General features: G+C 39.9%; 1 protein-coding gene across 4 annotated transcripts in view; it reads left to right on the top strand.

Annotated features, from left to right (window-relative positions):
• The window catches only part of UROS (uroporphyrinogen III synthase), a 598,542-nt gene that overhangs the window by 71,741 nt on the left and 510,355 nt on the right, over positions 1–16,446 (top strand). For 3 of the 4 annotated variants that reach the window (XM_078643516.1, XM_078643519.1, XM_078643518.1), the window contains exon 2: positions 646–731. The exons of the other annotated variant lie outside the window; for it this stretch is intronic. The gene's annotated coding sequence lies outside the window, so the exon portion shown is untranslated. The remainder of the gene's footprint in view (positions 1–645; positions 732–16,446) is intronic. 4 annotated transcript variants of the gene reach the window in all.

Genomic DNA, 16,446 nt, shown 5'->3' on the forward strand with positions numbered 1-16,446 from the left:
AGAGGATGACGCACTTTAAGCCGTCAGTGTACGTTGGGGCTGCTGCTTTGCCCACAGTAGTGCCCTTGCCAGAGAGGCTTTTTTGCCATCGCGGTTGTCACGCAGTCCCTCTACAACTTGAGTTAAATTATTTATAACCGTGAAAACGTCGAGTCACTTAAAAGCCAAAATGACTAATCTAATCTCTAACACAGTATTTGCGATAAAGTAGTATGTATGAAGTTTTTACTTTATATTTTCATTAAAAAATAAAACCAAATTGATCCTTCAAATTTTAACGTTGATTAACCAAGTCCCTAAGTGTTCAACACCTGTTCGCTGCTTGAAAACTGTTTTTTACCTGTCTGTCAGATTTTGGCGACGAGGGAAGAATGTGGGGAGGGTCATGCTTTCATGGCCTCTCCGCTTTGCAGAGATGGTTGTTTCTGTGGTGAAAGCCCCTTCCTCTTTCCTTGGCTTGGGATGCATAACTTGTTGGAGTGGGCAAGATTGCTTGGTGGTCTATAATTTTTTTAATGGTGACTGATATTTGATTTAAGGCTGGTCACCAAACTCTGAAGTGCCTGCTAAAAATGTTAGGATTTACTGGAACATGTTTTTTCAAAGTCATAGGACTGAGGTTCTAAGCTGCGACTTCCTCCATAGGACTTGTGACCTCAATTTTGCAAAGTTACCTGCCACAAATGCAACAAGCCAGAAAAGCTTTCCATGGTGCTGCTGTTGTCGTCTCTGTGAGTACATTTTTGTGTTTCACCTTTTTATGACATATAAATGCAAAAATGTATTACAATGGGTCTGTATAACAATTTCACCTCTTCACAGCGCGGTGATAATATTATAATGTGGAGTACACTCATAAGAAATGGGGGGCATGGGTCTACGCAGTATTTTGACTGGGTGTTGGAAGCAGATCAGCAAGGTGGCCGTGGTGGATGGTCCTGATTCTGAGCCCCTCGTAGGCATTGGAGCTTCTTGACAGTGGGGGAGGAGGGAGGAGAGTGTAAGGGGGAGGGGATGAGAGGGCTGTTATTTGTCAAGGGTGTTAGATGAGACAGAGAATACATATAGACCTTTAGACTTAAATGCATTTAGACTGTTGCGTCCCACATAGCTGGAGCTGGGTTATCAATGAAAGGCGACTAGATGTGTGCGAATATTTCCATGTCGTCCTGCATTTTGTAAATAAGTTGTTCATTGGGTGCAGTTTTACACATTTGCACCAGCCATTCATTATGAGTGGGCCTCGGGGGCAACCGCCAGTGCCACAGAATACAGATTTTTGCTGTAGTTATGGCAGTGGCCAGCAAAGTCTCATATGACAAGTCAGTGCTGGGAGATCAGTCCTATCGTGCTGATGGAGCGGTCATTTCTTCTGGTAATTTCTCAATGCAAAACACTCATGCTACCTCTAATTTACCTCTGAAAAGGTGTTGGGCCCTTCACACCATGTATTACCTTCAGGAGATTTTAAATAATCATTAACAGTCAAAAATGCTATTATTATTTAAGCCAATAAAGAGAGTTGTTGAGTATTTTAAAGGGTTTTATTTTCTAGTCAAAAGTTAAGTTTTTCTCTGACCCTTTATTCATTAGTAAAATATCAATCAGGTTACAGAATTTGGAAAACAGGAAAAATAGCATTAATACAGAACACATTACAGTCTGCATATAATCATTACACGTAAGAAAGAAAATGTGGCTCAAAATATCAGTCAAAATTCTTAAAGAGTTTCTAAGAAAAATAGTCTTGCAAGGCTAATCAATAATTAAATAGTTTGCAAAAATCTCCCATTAAGAGAAATAAATGCATAAGTCAAATAAATCTTTTCAGACCTAATTAATTAGTCAAAGCATAAACGTAAAGTTTAGCATCTAATTCTATCCTAATCCACTGCACTCTCTGCTCCTGTTTGTGTCTAATGAGCAAAACAGCCAGCCCTTCACAAGGCCTGCAAGGAATGTAGCCTGCAGTGCCAAAATATGACGTGCCAGGACTTTGGAAGAAAAAATCACCAGGGAACCCCCCACCTGACTCTCCTCCGACGCCCAAGGCTGCACACGTGACAATCTCGTACCTAACCCATAGAATGTCTGGTTTAATCTGTTCCTTCTCTCAAGAGCTCACACGCCCCCCTGAAGCCTAATGAGCCCAGTAGCCAAAATGAGCAAGAAGCCAACCCCGCCACCAGAGTGGTCCTTATTTATACTCTAATTCTTGGCAAACTACACAAAAAGGTTTCATTGTTCAGGAAAACTTGTACGTGATTGGTCAGCCACAATGGCATGAAGTCTCCCTGTCCTGACTCATTCTAAAATCCTGACTATACCAGTTTTAACAAAAGAAGCGCAAATGATTTAATACATTTATATAATTTGCAACATTTACTAGGAAAAATGTTTCATTCTAATTCCTCCTTCCTTCCTTCCACAGCGCAGTCTAGTAGGATACTTTATCTAACTGGTACATTGGCACAATCACAAGAATGTCCAGTTCACAGTGGCCTTGACTCCTTTAGGAAAGCTGGTACAGTCTGCGCATGCTCCCTTTTCATTAAAATTGCAAGTCATAGCTTTGCTGGATTCACAGGCAGCCATTTTTTCTTAGGCCCCAAAAATAAAACAAACACAAAGAGAATATTAATTTCATGTAAATCAGCCATTATGTTTCCCTCCCTCATACTAATACCCCTTATAAATGTTTACCTAGCCAAGCTATTTGTTTAAAGCAGCTTTTCTATTATTTATGACAACATGCAAAATAAATGTGCAATGTGCAACATAACATTATTATGCATTTAGTGTAAAATGAAAAAGCACACACAGTTAATACCGCGCACACAGTTAATACAGCGCACACAGTTAATGCAGCGCACACAGCAACATGCTTTAGTGTTTTAGATAGCTTTTCATGCAAAAAAAGCATTTAGCCCCATGTGTAGTGTTTGGTGCATTATTAATTCACACACATTATAAAAAGAGGTGTTTTTAACTGAAAATGTTTATCAAAATATGCAACAAGTCAAAGTCTTTTAAGACAGAAATAGTGAATTTAGATTACAAGGGATGAGCTGGGAAGAGAGAAACACATTATATTAATCTTCAAAGCTAAAAAGGCCACTTTTCTCTACACTGCAAAAACACATGTTCATTCAGCACAAGCATTTCAGACTGACTTAGGCCTCACTTTCATATTTTTCATGTGGCCATGTTTTTAACTTGCACCAAAATGTGCGTGGCAATTTAAATGCAGTCTGTCTAAAGCACATAAATAAAACAATGCCTGACTGCAGATGAAATCTGCTCCATCAATCCACCCTTCTGATGATTCAAATCATACTCAAATGATTTATAATTCATCACACATATTTAATTTCACATGTGACATTTTTATTGCAAAAGCTGAGCATATAACAATTTTATTTCTATTTCTAAGGCAAACACACGTTTGGTCTGTAATCAGACCATATATAGCCAAGCTCAAATGTTTTAGTGCAGAGTTCTGTAAGTAGCTTCTTGGAACAGTTAGTCTTCTTTAAAATAAGTAACTAAAATAATAAAAAGAGAATTCAACAGGACAGTTTTAGCATTTCTTCGCTCTTTGTCATCAGCTTGCCATCAGAATGGCTCATACAGTGTGGCATTCTGTACCTTTTCCATGCAAATTAGGCTACTTAGGTGCTAAGAAACTCTGACAGAGCACCATCAATCCTTTGCACTTTTTTCAACCTAGGCCTTTCACTCTTATTTTCACTTTGATCAGATTCAGATGTTTCACCACAGCATCTGTCAGATCAAATTTGTTGCACCATCCATTACGCAGATCTTGTGTAGCAGCTGCAATCTGGTGAGAAACTGCACACTGTACATCAAACAGACCTACACAGCAATGGCTAGTATTCTCATCAGTGTTTTCCACAAGTGCATTTGCATATGCATTTTCAAGCCACCTTGGTGATGCTGAAAAACAGTCTTTTGCAAAAGGTAACTCTGTACTGCCATTGTGTTGCTTTATTATGCTTGACACTTCAGGCAGATAGCTACAATCCATTCCTTGTCCAATCTTTTGTTCTGCACTCATTATCTTTAAGACTTCATTATGATCTGATTTCAGAGAAACTGGCAATCTATACCTGGGCATCAGTTTTTGAAATAACACATTTGCCACTTTGCAGTTGTCATTTTTTTCAAAAATAGTTCTGAAATAACCCTGTTGTTCTGCTTCTGGAACATTTTCGTGAGCCCCTTTTAATTCAACGGTGAAGATTCCATTGAATGTATATGCTAACAGAACACAAATTTGTGCAACTGAATTAGCATTTCTCTCTCCCATGACAACAGTGACTCATTTGAGCAGATATACTGCATTTTATGGTACGAGCAAACAATTTTGAATTTTGGGCTGGGCTAACTACTGAAAACCATGAAGCTTTGACAACATAATGCATAAGGAGCACAGCATGTGCTGCTTTTAATGTGTCACCTTTCAAACATGGGCCATCTACAAAATGGACATTGTTGGGCTGACTCAGACGTTCATCCTTAAAGTCTGAATTTGGCTTTATGCATATTTTCATGATATTTAGACACTCATATTCAGTTTCATCACAATCCAATCCATTTGCTGACATTTCTGTGAAGCTAGGGTCAAAGGCCATTGGGCAATACATCACAGACCTTTGAAAACATTCATCTTTTTGAATAGGCATTGAGAGAGCGCAGTCCTCCCTCTCACTGCAAATTGGTGTATTTTCTTTCAAATAAACTTTCATTCTTAGTGCTGGGGCGCAACGTTTTTTCTCTTTCAACTCTAGGAATGCTTTTGTGCAATTGTTGTCCAATGGAAGCGGATCAGACACACCCTTGTGTGTCAGCCTCAGTAAAGGCTTAGCCACTAGGTAAAGGCTTAGTAACCACTCTCTACAGCAGCTAACCATTCCCAAAAAGTTCCTGACTTCTTTCTGAATTTGAGGTGGATTTTTCTTGGAAATTATTTCCACCCTCTCTGGTGACACCTTTCTACCTCCCTTTCCAATTTTGTGTCCCAGGTATTCATCTTCTTTTTGACAGTACTCCTGACTATTCTCATGCAATGGCACTGTGACATGAGCTTTGCAAAAATCAATAAAAGTAAGCCATTCTTCACCACATGGAATGTGAAAAAATATATTGGCTGGATTCGGTACCACAGGACAACATGGAAAAATTATGCTTTTAATCTCCTGCACTATTCTGTTCTTTTCATTTATTTTCTGTGAACCTGTGATCAGAAAGTTACAGAAACCTCCAATCAATTCCATCCAAAATCCTTTTATTGGTAACATTTCTGCAACTGATGGTGTTCCTGAAAACATGTCATGTGGTTCTAATTTTAATAAGACATGTTCTGCACATTTTATTAATCTGGCATCCTTCTCTGTGAACTCTCTTATTTCTGTGTTTATTATTTTTTCTAAAGCAGAAGGTAATTTTTCAACTGTCTTTTCTGAAAATAATGCTACAGCTGTCTCTTGTTGGGCCATTTTAAAATTTACATCCTCATCACGAATCTGAAAATTAACATTATCTGACGTACAGTAATCTGAGCTGCTTAATTTGCAAAATAATTGTTTTCTTGCTAGGCCAGAGTCACAGACAACAGTTTTGCAATCTTCCTCAAATGGGCCTAACTTTGGTGCACATTATTCTAAAACTGGGTTTGTAATTTTTTTTTAAACTCCTGCAGTTAAATCTGGACCTTCCACTGCCTCCACAATGGACTTAGTAAATTCAGAATTGTGAGGGTTAAAGATTCCATTTTCAAACACAGCAATCTGTTGGACTGGATTCTGATTTTGTCTCTGGAAATAATTCCCATTTGCTCTGGACAACCTATTTAAATTAATTTTAGCATTTTCCATATTTTGTGGGACCATCTGTGTGTGTAAAATTCCTGCCATAGGTACCTGTTTCTGAACTGACATTAGCATTTGCTTAACTGGCATATTTTGCATCTGCATTTCTCCACGTTTTTGTGCATCATGTTTACATTTATTTTTCTTCTTCCGATGCTCAAATCTGTTATAAAGATGGCAAAAGGACACATTTTCCATCAGTACAACATCCATACCTGAATTTGCACAAACCAAAACACCTTTACTTCCATCCTGTGTTCTTTTAATCCGTACCCAATCAACATCCTCTGCTGGCACTCCACCCTTCAGGAAAATAATCACTGCTATATTTTCCTCCATAACAACTGAAAATGGTGGTGCATTCATGCAAACCCTTTCTATTGTCTCTTCACCTGGCTTTTTAACAACATTCGATTCAAACCACAATTTAGTTTGCAAGGCAATGTAAAAGAACAAATCCATCAACGTGTGGGTACCACAGCATAATTCTGTCTCTCAATTGTGGGATTATGTTCAGAAATGCTGCAAGTTCACTTTTATTCTGTGGCATATGCACATACATTTCTCCCACCTTTTCTCTCAATGAGTAAGCAAAAGCTTCTCCCTAGTTCTGCTTATTATTTTCTCAACTAAATCTGGTGGCTTCTTTTCCTTATCCAGTTTCCTTGCTAGGTGTGGTGGTTTCTTTTTCTTCTCATGTTTTGTTGCCCGCTTGTCCCCTAATTTCTCAAGCCCATTGCAATTAAAAATATTTTTTATTTCTGCAATGTGCAATTGCATTCCTGAAGAACACTTTTTCCCATTTGCTTCATCATCCATGTGTACCCTAAAACTTTTCTGAAATGGAAATCTTCCTGAAACATCATTTTCATATTTTTGAGCCAAATCTGTCCGTCCATTATGTGTAGTTAATGCACATGCAGCTGTTTCCTTACTCAGGGAAATTATTTCTTTTTCCTGACACTGGTTCACATTTTCATTATTTAAACAGCAAGGACTGTTAATGTTTTCGTGTTCAAATGCTACATTTAAAACACTAAGCTGTTTCTCTTTTTCATGGCCTGTGTTAATATGTTCCCCCATGTTCTCTATATTTTTAATCACTGCTGCTTCCTCTTGAATGACGCTGTGCGCCCTGACCGTGAGATTGTCTCCTGACAAACGGACGGCGGAGCTCTTTGAACTCGGACTGAAGGTCTCCCGTAATTGCGTGTGACCTGGGGAAATTGTAGCACCAGAGGTATCCCTGGCCTTTCCTTAGTGAGGGCGTGTAACTCACCGAGGTGTTTGTTACACCAACGAAATTTTCTATCCCCTCCTCTGAGATTGGAAAAGTGTGAAGGAAAGCGTGTACCGATTCTCTTTCGGAAAGAAATTATTCATACCCCCCTGGGTGGTGCCTTGGCGCTCCCGGCTGGGGGTGTCTCGCATCCCACAATATTCAGTACCCTTGTCCTGATGAAGCCAGAAGAAACCACTGGCGGAAACGCGACCGCGACTGCGTCGACAGATAATTAATAGTGTTTACTTTACCTCCCTGTGTTTTTTGTTTGATTAGGGTACACAGTTGTATATTTGTATATATTGTAATTTCGTCTATTTGATCACTGTACATAGTCTGGTTATCCCTGTTTCCCCCCCCCCCCCCAGTTTTTTGACTCAATAATTTGCCCTTCGCAAAAATTATAATCATTTATTGTTGAAAAAGAACGTAAAAAAACAGGTTAATAAATTGTTTCCTGTTTTGAAGTAGCCTTTGCTTAATTTATCCCTCTATACCTTTTTGTTCTACTTTTTCATCCTTGTGATGTTCCTTGCCCAGGTTTGGGAGGGTAATATGGGCAGAACCCCTGTTCTTTACGCAGCTTCCTCTAAGCAGGTTTGAAAAATCCCATTTTCAAATATATTTATTTTATCTTGGGCTGCAGAGGTTGTAAATACCATTTCCCTCACCTTTCAGTGCTTGGGGTAATTTCTGTTCAATAATCTGTGAATTCTGAGTTTCTGAAATAAACCCTGGCAAAATCACTCCTTCTGCAGCTCTTTGAACTTTTTCAGTAGGGACCATATTAATTGGGACAGTCATAATTTTTCTAGGCATTATCTGTGCATCTGCAGTTAGCAATTCTTGGACTGATTCAGTCATATTTGAAGCAGTAACACCTGGAGGTATCACTGTCAGTGCTGAATCAACAGGTAATGGTTCAATCTGATTTTTCTGCACAGTTCTCTCAATCTGTTTTTCTCTCTGTTCAACAGTAGCATTAGCCCCTGTAGTGTTTACTGGTGCACTATTTTCAGTATTTTTAATGGGAACCACATAAAGTGATGGACACTCAGTTAACAATTCATCCATTATTTCATCCCCTGAATTATTATTTATTTGAAGCTCTTTATCATCACTAATTCCCTTCTCCTGCATTTGGTGCTTTACCTTTTCATCCTCACTTGCTTTCTCTCTTGCTGCTTTTTCCCACATGCTTAAGGCCTCAAATTGTGCAGCTTTAGATGGTGTCTTTATTTCACATACCACTTCTCTGTCAATGATTTGCAATTGAAAAGTACCATCTTTGGAAACCTCAAAGCACCTTCTTTTTCAGTAATCTTGCACCATTGGTGAACCCACATACATGTGTTTTGTCCCAAATTGGTAGACATAAAATGCACAGGTGTTCCTTCAGGAGCATCACCAATAAAAAACAAATTTTTCACTTTACCTCCTAACAGCTTCTTTAAACCTTCAAACATTTTCATTTTTGCAATAGTTCAATGCAATTTCTTTTTACTGAAACTGTAAGTCTCAATATCACTCAGTTTTACTCCTACCACTGACCCTCCACAAAATCTTACTGCAATATTTTTCTGAGTTTTTCTTAATCACAATTCTGTTAGTAACAACATAAAAACATTCGCTACTCTGTCTGTTCCACTAAATAAAGGATAGATTTATATTCACTGCGAGTAACACATTCTGCTCACCTTTCACAAAGTAAGACCTTCCGTTTACTCTTCAAACACTACAGGTAAATCCCTTCCGCTTACCTTTCACTCAAGCTCATAAGAACCTGCTACTCCTTTGGACTTATCCTTTAGGATATATCTTTGGCCAAAGTTTCACCAGCGAACCCTTTTGCTGTCAATCAAGCTCAGAAGAACCTGCTACTCCTTCAGTGTGACCCTTTCTAGGTGATATCAGACCAAAGTATCACCAGCGAACTCTTTGCTGTCACTCAAGCTCAGAAGAACCTGCTACTCCTTCAGTGTGACCCTTTCTAGGTGATATCGCACCAAATTCTAGCAGCGAACTCTTTGCTATCAATCACTCACACAGAAAATAGTCCCTAATTTAACACTGCCAGCTCTACCTAGCTTCTCAGTGTTATTCCAACAGACGAGTAACCTCAGTGCAGTGTGGTTTCCATTTACCACCCGCTATTCCTTTCCGGGATTCTCCCACAGGTGTGCATACCTGTGTTTCCAGACAACATAGAACAAGACACTAACTTAACATGAAAAGTTAAAACATGTAATCAATAACCAAAAAATGATGTCCTATGAAATTACCAATATAATCAATAACACCATCAATTCAAAAAGAGCAAAATGTCACCAACAGTAAAAAAAAAAACCTTTATATTTTCAGCACTTCAAAAATACATGCTAGCATATTAACAACATTTCACAACCCTATTGATACTCACACCACTTCTTGCATCACCTTCCAGTACTGCTCTGCCAGTCTTCAGGTTCTGAGCATTGGAGTCAGGAATCAGGACTTGGACATTTTATCTAACTTGGGCAATTATTTTACTTCCATCTTAAGGTCAATGATCCATTAGTTGAATAGTTGATGGTGAAAGCAATAATCATTAATCACCAAACTAATCAATAATGACCATCCTCTGATTACCAAAGAAATATACTGATAGAGCGCGCAGGTCACCCAACTACAAATTTACCATACTCACCTGGGCCCATAATCAATTATACATTAAAGTCAGGTAACCTACGCTCTGACTACCAGATATTTTACCTACTAGGTCCTATACCATTGATTTAACAATCCTTGTCACTGGTACCTGTAACCTATTGGATCAGGGAGTTAGATTAAAGTTTGGTAGCAAATAACTTATATGCACTCATAAAATAACCACAGACTATGGAAAGTTTTAAACTCTTTATCTAAATTTCATCATAAGTCATGATCCAGAGATTGAAAGCAATAATACTATCAATAACCAAGATTAGAAACTATGCAAAAAATATATTATGCCAATCATTCAGTAATGTAAAAGGAAGATAAGAATAAGGAACATGCTATTTATTCAAACAGATTTGCACAATGTGTCTAAGGGTAGGTAAAGAAATGGAACTTGCTAAATAACACAAATTTAAATAATTACCAAAGGGTGGGTAAGAAGAGGGAACATAATATGCAATCACAAACCAATTGGAGCATATAACTATAGGGAAGGTAAGAAAATGAAACACACTATTAATTCAAATGACGAATTTGATCATGGCAAAGGGAAGGGTAAGAAAAAGGAACATATGCAATCAAAGCTTTTATCGATTTATGGAAGGTAAAGAAAAGGACATACAGAAATATAATCACGATACCCACACAGATTTATATTTACCTAGAATGGTGTGAAGACCAACCCTGGCCACGGGTCAGTTAAGGACAGAAACCTCAAAAGTTGCAGTTGCCAGTAGGCCAGCAGGTTCAGATCAGAATCAAGACAAGATAAACCAGATTTGGATCAGGACCGGACCATCAAAGGTTAAGACCAGCACCGCAGTTCAGTTGCAACGCCTGCACTACTCCCTCTCTGCAAGGAATCAGCCAAAACCCCGATTGGGTTACAGCATATACCAGCAAAGTGCTTCGCCAGCACTTCAGCTTCCCAGAACCCCGATTGGGTCAGCGAATCTTCTGACAGAGTGCTCCGCAGCCCTCTGCTCTTAATCACCTATTGAGTGCGTTGGGTCAGTGACAGGTCAGCTATTCGGACAATTTCTCTGGCTAAACCTAGGCTAGTGATACTATTTTCCAGGTCAGTGAACCACCCCCCAATGTTGCAAGTGTAAGGATCCCCAATTTCGATTGGCCAAAGGAGGAGGAGACGTCGTCACACCATACCAAATTTTTGAATTTTGCCGTCTCTTATTCAAATTAACGTTCCCGTCCATCACATTCAGGTTCTCATGCTTGTTTATTCCACCCAACAATGGATGTTCTATTGAAAAATACATTGTTTATACATTGTATAATTTTGAGTTCATAGGGGCACGTTCCCAGGAGCATCTTCTCAGTCAGTCAGCTCCTTGTCCATAGTCCAAAGGTCACTGTTCCAGAGACTTGTAATTCTCGCGCAGTCGCAGTTTCAACAAACATGGAGTACAGCGTTACGAGACAGGCCAGTTTTCAAAGTGTAACATGAAATGGAAAAGAAACAGTTTTAGAACACAGAATAAATTAATACCCTGTATACCATGTATTTCTACTCTATACCCATTATCTTAATTTTAACTAATAGCATTAGGATTAGGCAGAACGAACAGCTTGGCGACAGCAACAGTGCAAGCTTCTCGCATGTGAGAACATAGAGCAGCCATATTAGCCCTAGTGCGCAGAAGCGGCAGCTTCCCTCCAAATAACAAATACGTCATGTCACGTGAGTATGACAGACGCATGCGCAATAGAAACCCTCGCGTAGCAGCAGCCATGTTAGATGCAAGCGTATTAGGATTAGTACACACATAAGCAAGCTTCACTCGGACACCCCGTGTAAAGGTAAAATATGCAAAATTAGTAAAACAAACATGTTGGTTACTTTTATTAACGTTATTCAAGGTTCGTGAATACGAGCAAGTCGCTTCATGTGCAAATCCTTGCTCTATCAGTGCAGTAGGACTAGTTTGTGAGAGTGGGAGAGGGGCATATCTAGGGCCCTACTTCGTGTGTTCTGGACTCATGACCTGTATCCAATAGGTCTGAAGTAGTAGATTATGTGGGGCGTATCTTAGCCAGGTTGTTCACACCTCCAAGTCCCCACATTGATACATTTAGTTGTGACCATTTAGCATAATCTGCATTGGTTTTGGCAATATGTGGGTCAAGATTATCTGCTACCATTCTCTCCACTCCTCAAGAATGTTTGAGGAGTTTGGGTTTTCATTGTCATTTGTAGTCTGTTATGGCTGCATTTGTTTTCACGAAACAACAGTAGTGCCTGTCTTTTATCCCTCTTGATTTTGCATGCCACTATTTCTGAGAAGTCTTAGATCATTTGTGTGATTGCCAGTAGTTAAGTGTGTAGGTCAGTGAGGGTAACTAGGATGTTGCACGCATATAGAAGAATTTTGGAGGTGCCTGCTGGCATGAGAATTCCTGCTATCTTTGGATCCTGTCGGATGGCCGCCACTAAAGGTTCCAAGGACACTAAGAATAGAAGGGGTGATAAGGGGCATCCCTGGCAGGTTCCCTTAAAAACCAGGTATGACTCTGATAGAAACCCTTAGTAATTACCCTGTGCTGTGGGGGCTTTGTATAGCCATTAGACTTGGATGATGAAGGCTTCCCCAATCCCATCTTCTGGAGAGAAGCATGTATTCTCATTCAATTATTCCAAATGCCTTTTCAGCGTTGAGAGAGAATGTTAACATACCGTCTGGAAAGTCTATAAATAGCCATAAGATGTGGCATAGAGTACGCTGGTGGTGACAAGAGGTCCTGCTTGTTACGAATCCCACCTGCAATCCATGGACGATGATGGGAATTACCTTTTTAATGCAGGTGGCCAGTATTCCTGCCAAGATCTTGAAGTCCGTATTAAGCAGGGGAGCTGTGAGGTAGCTGCTGCATATCAAGAGATCCTTCGGTCACTTGTTTCAAGAATTTTGAAAGTAGGCATGTTAGTTGAGTCCCAGCATACATATACCTTCCTCCACTTCTAATGTATCCTGGGACCAGCATATTTCAGCGTGGCTGCTTCTATAGACCCTGGTTTTAAAACGTTAAAATGTGTTTGAAGAGATTTTATGATCAACCACTTGGCTTACTTAGGGCCAGATGTACGACCCTTTCATTTAGAGCCTCGCAATTTGCGACACATTGCGAGTTGCAAATTGCGAGGCACTACATGAAATGTACAGCAGTGTGTTTACAGTGTTTTCGGATTCCCAATTTGGTTGCAAATTGCGAGGTTCATTAATATTAATGAGCCTCTCGCAATTTGCGTGCACATTGTGAATGCCAGCCCTCCCAGGAATGGTGGCGTGCTGGGCTCAGCAGACCACCATGTCTGGGACTGCTTTTTAATAAAGCAGCCTTTAAAAAAAAAAAAATGCAGCTCCTTTCTAGCCTGGAGACTCCTTCCCATTTTCAAATGCATTACCACCTACTTAAAGTAGGTGGTAATTGCGAGTGTTTTGCGAGCTCAATTGCGGTCGCAAAACATTAGCACATTGTTTTGAGACTCGCTATTTGGAAGGGAGCGCCCCTACCAAATAGGGAGTTGCAAAATCTATTTAGCGAGTCGCAAAAAAATTGCGACTCGCTAACTAGGCTATGTACATGGCCCAATATGTTTTCACAAACCCGTTTGGGCATGCAAAAATGGGTCGTACATCTGGCCCAGAAAATGGTACTTGTCCACCAGACCACTGAGATCACTTTACAAGTTGCTTTTACTCTGCTAAGAGCTGCAGTCAGATGCTAAACGCAACTAATTAGTTTAATCATGGATTCTGTAGCCCAGTAATACCCGGAAGAAATGATGTAGACCAAGGTGAAAAAGGGGTGGGTCATGCTAGGCACTAAGGGATTTTTTTTTAGCCAAAGGATTCAGGCCTCTGAACAAGAAATGAAGCTTATTTCCAATCATACAGAAGATGGACTCTGTTTGAAAAAAATGTCTGTAAAGCAGGTGTGAAGGGTTTACATATACTACAAATTTCAATGTTTTAGCTCATTAGGGGCCAGATGTACGACCCTTTCATTTAGCACTTCGCAATTTGCGACTCATCGCAAGTTGCAAATTGCGAGGCGCTAAATGAAATGTACAACAGAGTTATTACACTATTTTGCAATTCCCAATGGGGTCGCAAATTGCGAGGCTCATTAATATTAATGACCCTCTCGCAATTTGCGAGTCCATTGGGAATGCCAGCCCTCCCAGGGATGGTGGCCTGCTGGGTTCAGCAGACCACCATGTCTGGAACTGCTTTTTAACTAAGCAGTTTTTTTTTAAATGCAGCCCGTTTTCTTTAAAGGAAAACGGTATGCATGTAAAAAAAAAATGAAACACTTTTGTTTTTTAAAGGCAGGCAGTGGTCCCTGGGACCACTGCCTGCCCGTAAAAAATATTTTTAGACACAGTCACAAAGTGTAAGGGGTCCCCTGGGCACCCCTTCCAAATTGCGACTGCATTACCACCCTCTTGAAGAGGGTGGTAATTTGCGAGTGTTTAGCGACCGCAATTGTGGTGACAAAACATTCATACATAGCATTGCGGATGCAATTAGGAAGGGAAAGCCCCTTCCTAACTGCGACTCGAAATTCCTAAATTGCAAGTCGCAAATAAATTGTGACTCGCTATTTATGAATTGTACATGGCCTACAGTGATTTTGCATGCGCAAACGGGTTCGCAAACCCGTGTGCGAATGCAAAATCACGTCGTACATCTGGCCCACAGTTCTTCTCCTTCTGTAACTCCATGTTAGAGATGGAAACCTGTCCTGACTTGTCACTTGCAATTACTTATTTTTATCTTTATGAGAAGGCTACTGGAATACCGGCATAAGGTTGGCTGTGACATACAGCGTTATCAGTTGATCAGTGCTGTTTACATAGATTTTAAACACACCTTCAGTTAGGCTCCACCCAATGTCCTGATGAAAATATCAATTAATGAGGTCAGAGAGTCGAAATGTATTGATGCAAAAGAGTATTCCACCGTAAGATCTCTCTGGTAGTAGCGTATCAGGTGTTTAGCTTTTGAACAGGAACTACTTCAATTCCATATTACTTCTCATATAACTGCACTTTCTAAAGCATCTCCCTTATTTTGAGTTTGGTTTCATCAACCTAAATTCTCAGATCATATGATTTTTCACAGGGGCAGCACTTCCGTTATAGCGGAGGAGCGTCACCCCACTGAAGTGACCCCGGAGAAAAAAAATAAAATGGTAATGAAGCTAATTCATTACCATTCTTCCCGAATGCAGTGTTAGGACGGGGGCGGAGCTACTGCTGAATGGCAGCAACAGGGAGGAGGGTGGGCTGCCTTTTGCTTTTGTTTAAAATGCACATCTCTTTGGCTGTCCATCTTGTGACGGCCAGGCACACATGCACACTTTAAACCTCTCAACCATGCTCTCTTAAGACAGCGGGGTTGAGAGTCAGTGCAGGCATTCAGTGTCCTCGGCAGCACCGACAGAGGCTGCTCCCTCCAATCAGGGCGCTGCTCTCATGAGCATGAGAGCAGTGCCAGGATTGGCTTGGGAGCATGCCTCGAGGAGAGAAAATGAAGGAGGACTTTGCCTAATTGCAGGAAGGTAAGTGTTTTGTTTTATTTTATTTTATGTATTTACATTTTCCCACCCGCCTCATCACCATAGGGACATGCCAGCCGCCACTGATGTTTTGTTAAACATGGTACATTTTATAAATAAAAGAATTGGAGAATTCCTAAATAATAGACTATATTATACATCTGAAAAGATATTTTGCTAAATGGTTACTTCCAATGTGATGAATTATGGAGTTCGGTTGAACCTGAAGAATTATGCAGATGTATTCATGAATTTGAGGTGAATTTTGTCCCGCAAACTTTGGATATAATTTCAAGGAGATAGCACCCTCGGTTGCAGTCACAAGGCTGGAAGGCAGTGTGGAAAGGAATCAGAAAGCAGTAGGAATTTTGTGAGTAGTTGAAAAAGGATTGGTAGATTGTAGATGTTGTGGATTGATTGGTCGTTTATCTTCCATGAATAAGGATTAGAGAAATTAAAGTGGCTGCAATAGACAAAGTAATAGTTTATCTAAAAGATTTAAGACCATTTATGAGCCTGGGTATATGAATGAATAAACATATCACTTGTCTTTCTTGATTATTTGTATTTGTGTTCTGTCTGTTCACAGATTTGATCTGACTATGAAATGAGCAATATAAAGTAATACAATATGTGTTTGTAAATCAATTGAACATGCCTTGGCACTGTTGGTGGCTTTTTATGTCAGGCTGCCCAGCTGTTTTTTGTTCATTCTTTCTCCACGGATAAAAGAAAAGCAGTATTCGTTTTCACTGAAAGCCAGCCTGCTGTTTTGTTTTTCAGGTAGCCCTTACTATATGACAGTTGTCTCTTTGCAGAGACTACAGCAGCCTTAGTGTTTACCCTAATACTTCACCCTATGTGGGTTTGGCCTGTTTGCATTTTGATGTTTAACAGCTTTAATATGAACGTAGCCATAAATCCGGGCTCCGGTCTGTTCGCTTCAGATTGCATTCAGATTGCTCTGCTCTGGGTAGCTCAAATTTAGCATTAAAG

The sequence above is a fragment of the Lissotriton helveticus genome, chromosome 5_1, assembly GCF_964261635.1.
Source record: "Lissotriton helveticus chromosome 5_1, aLisHel1.1, whole genome shotgun sequence".
Lineage (NCBI taxonomy): Eukaryota > Metazoa > Chordata > Amphibia > Caudata > Salamandridae > Lissotriton > Lissotriton helveticus.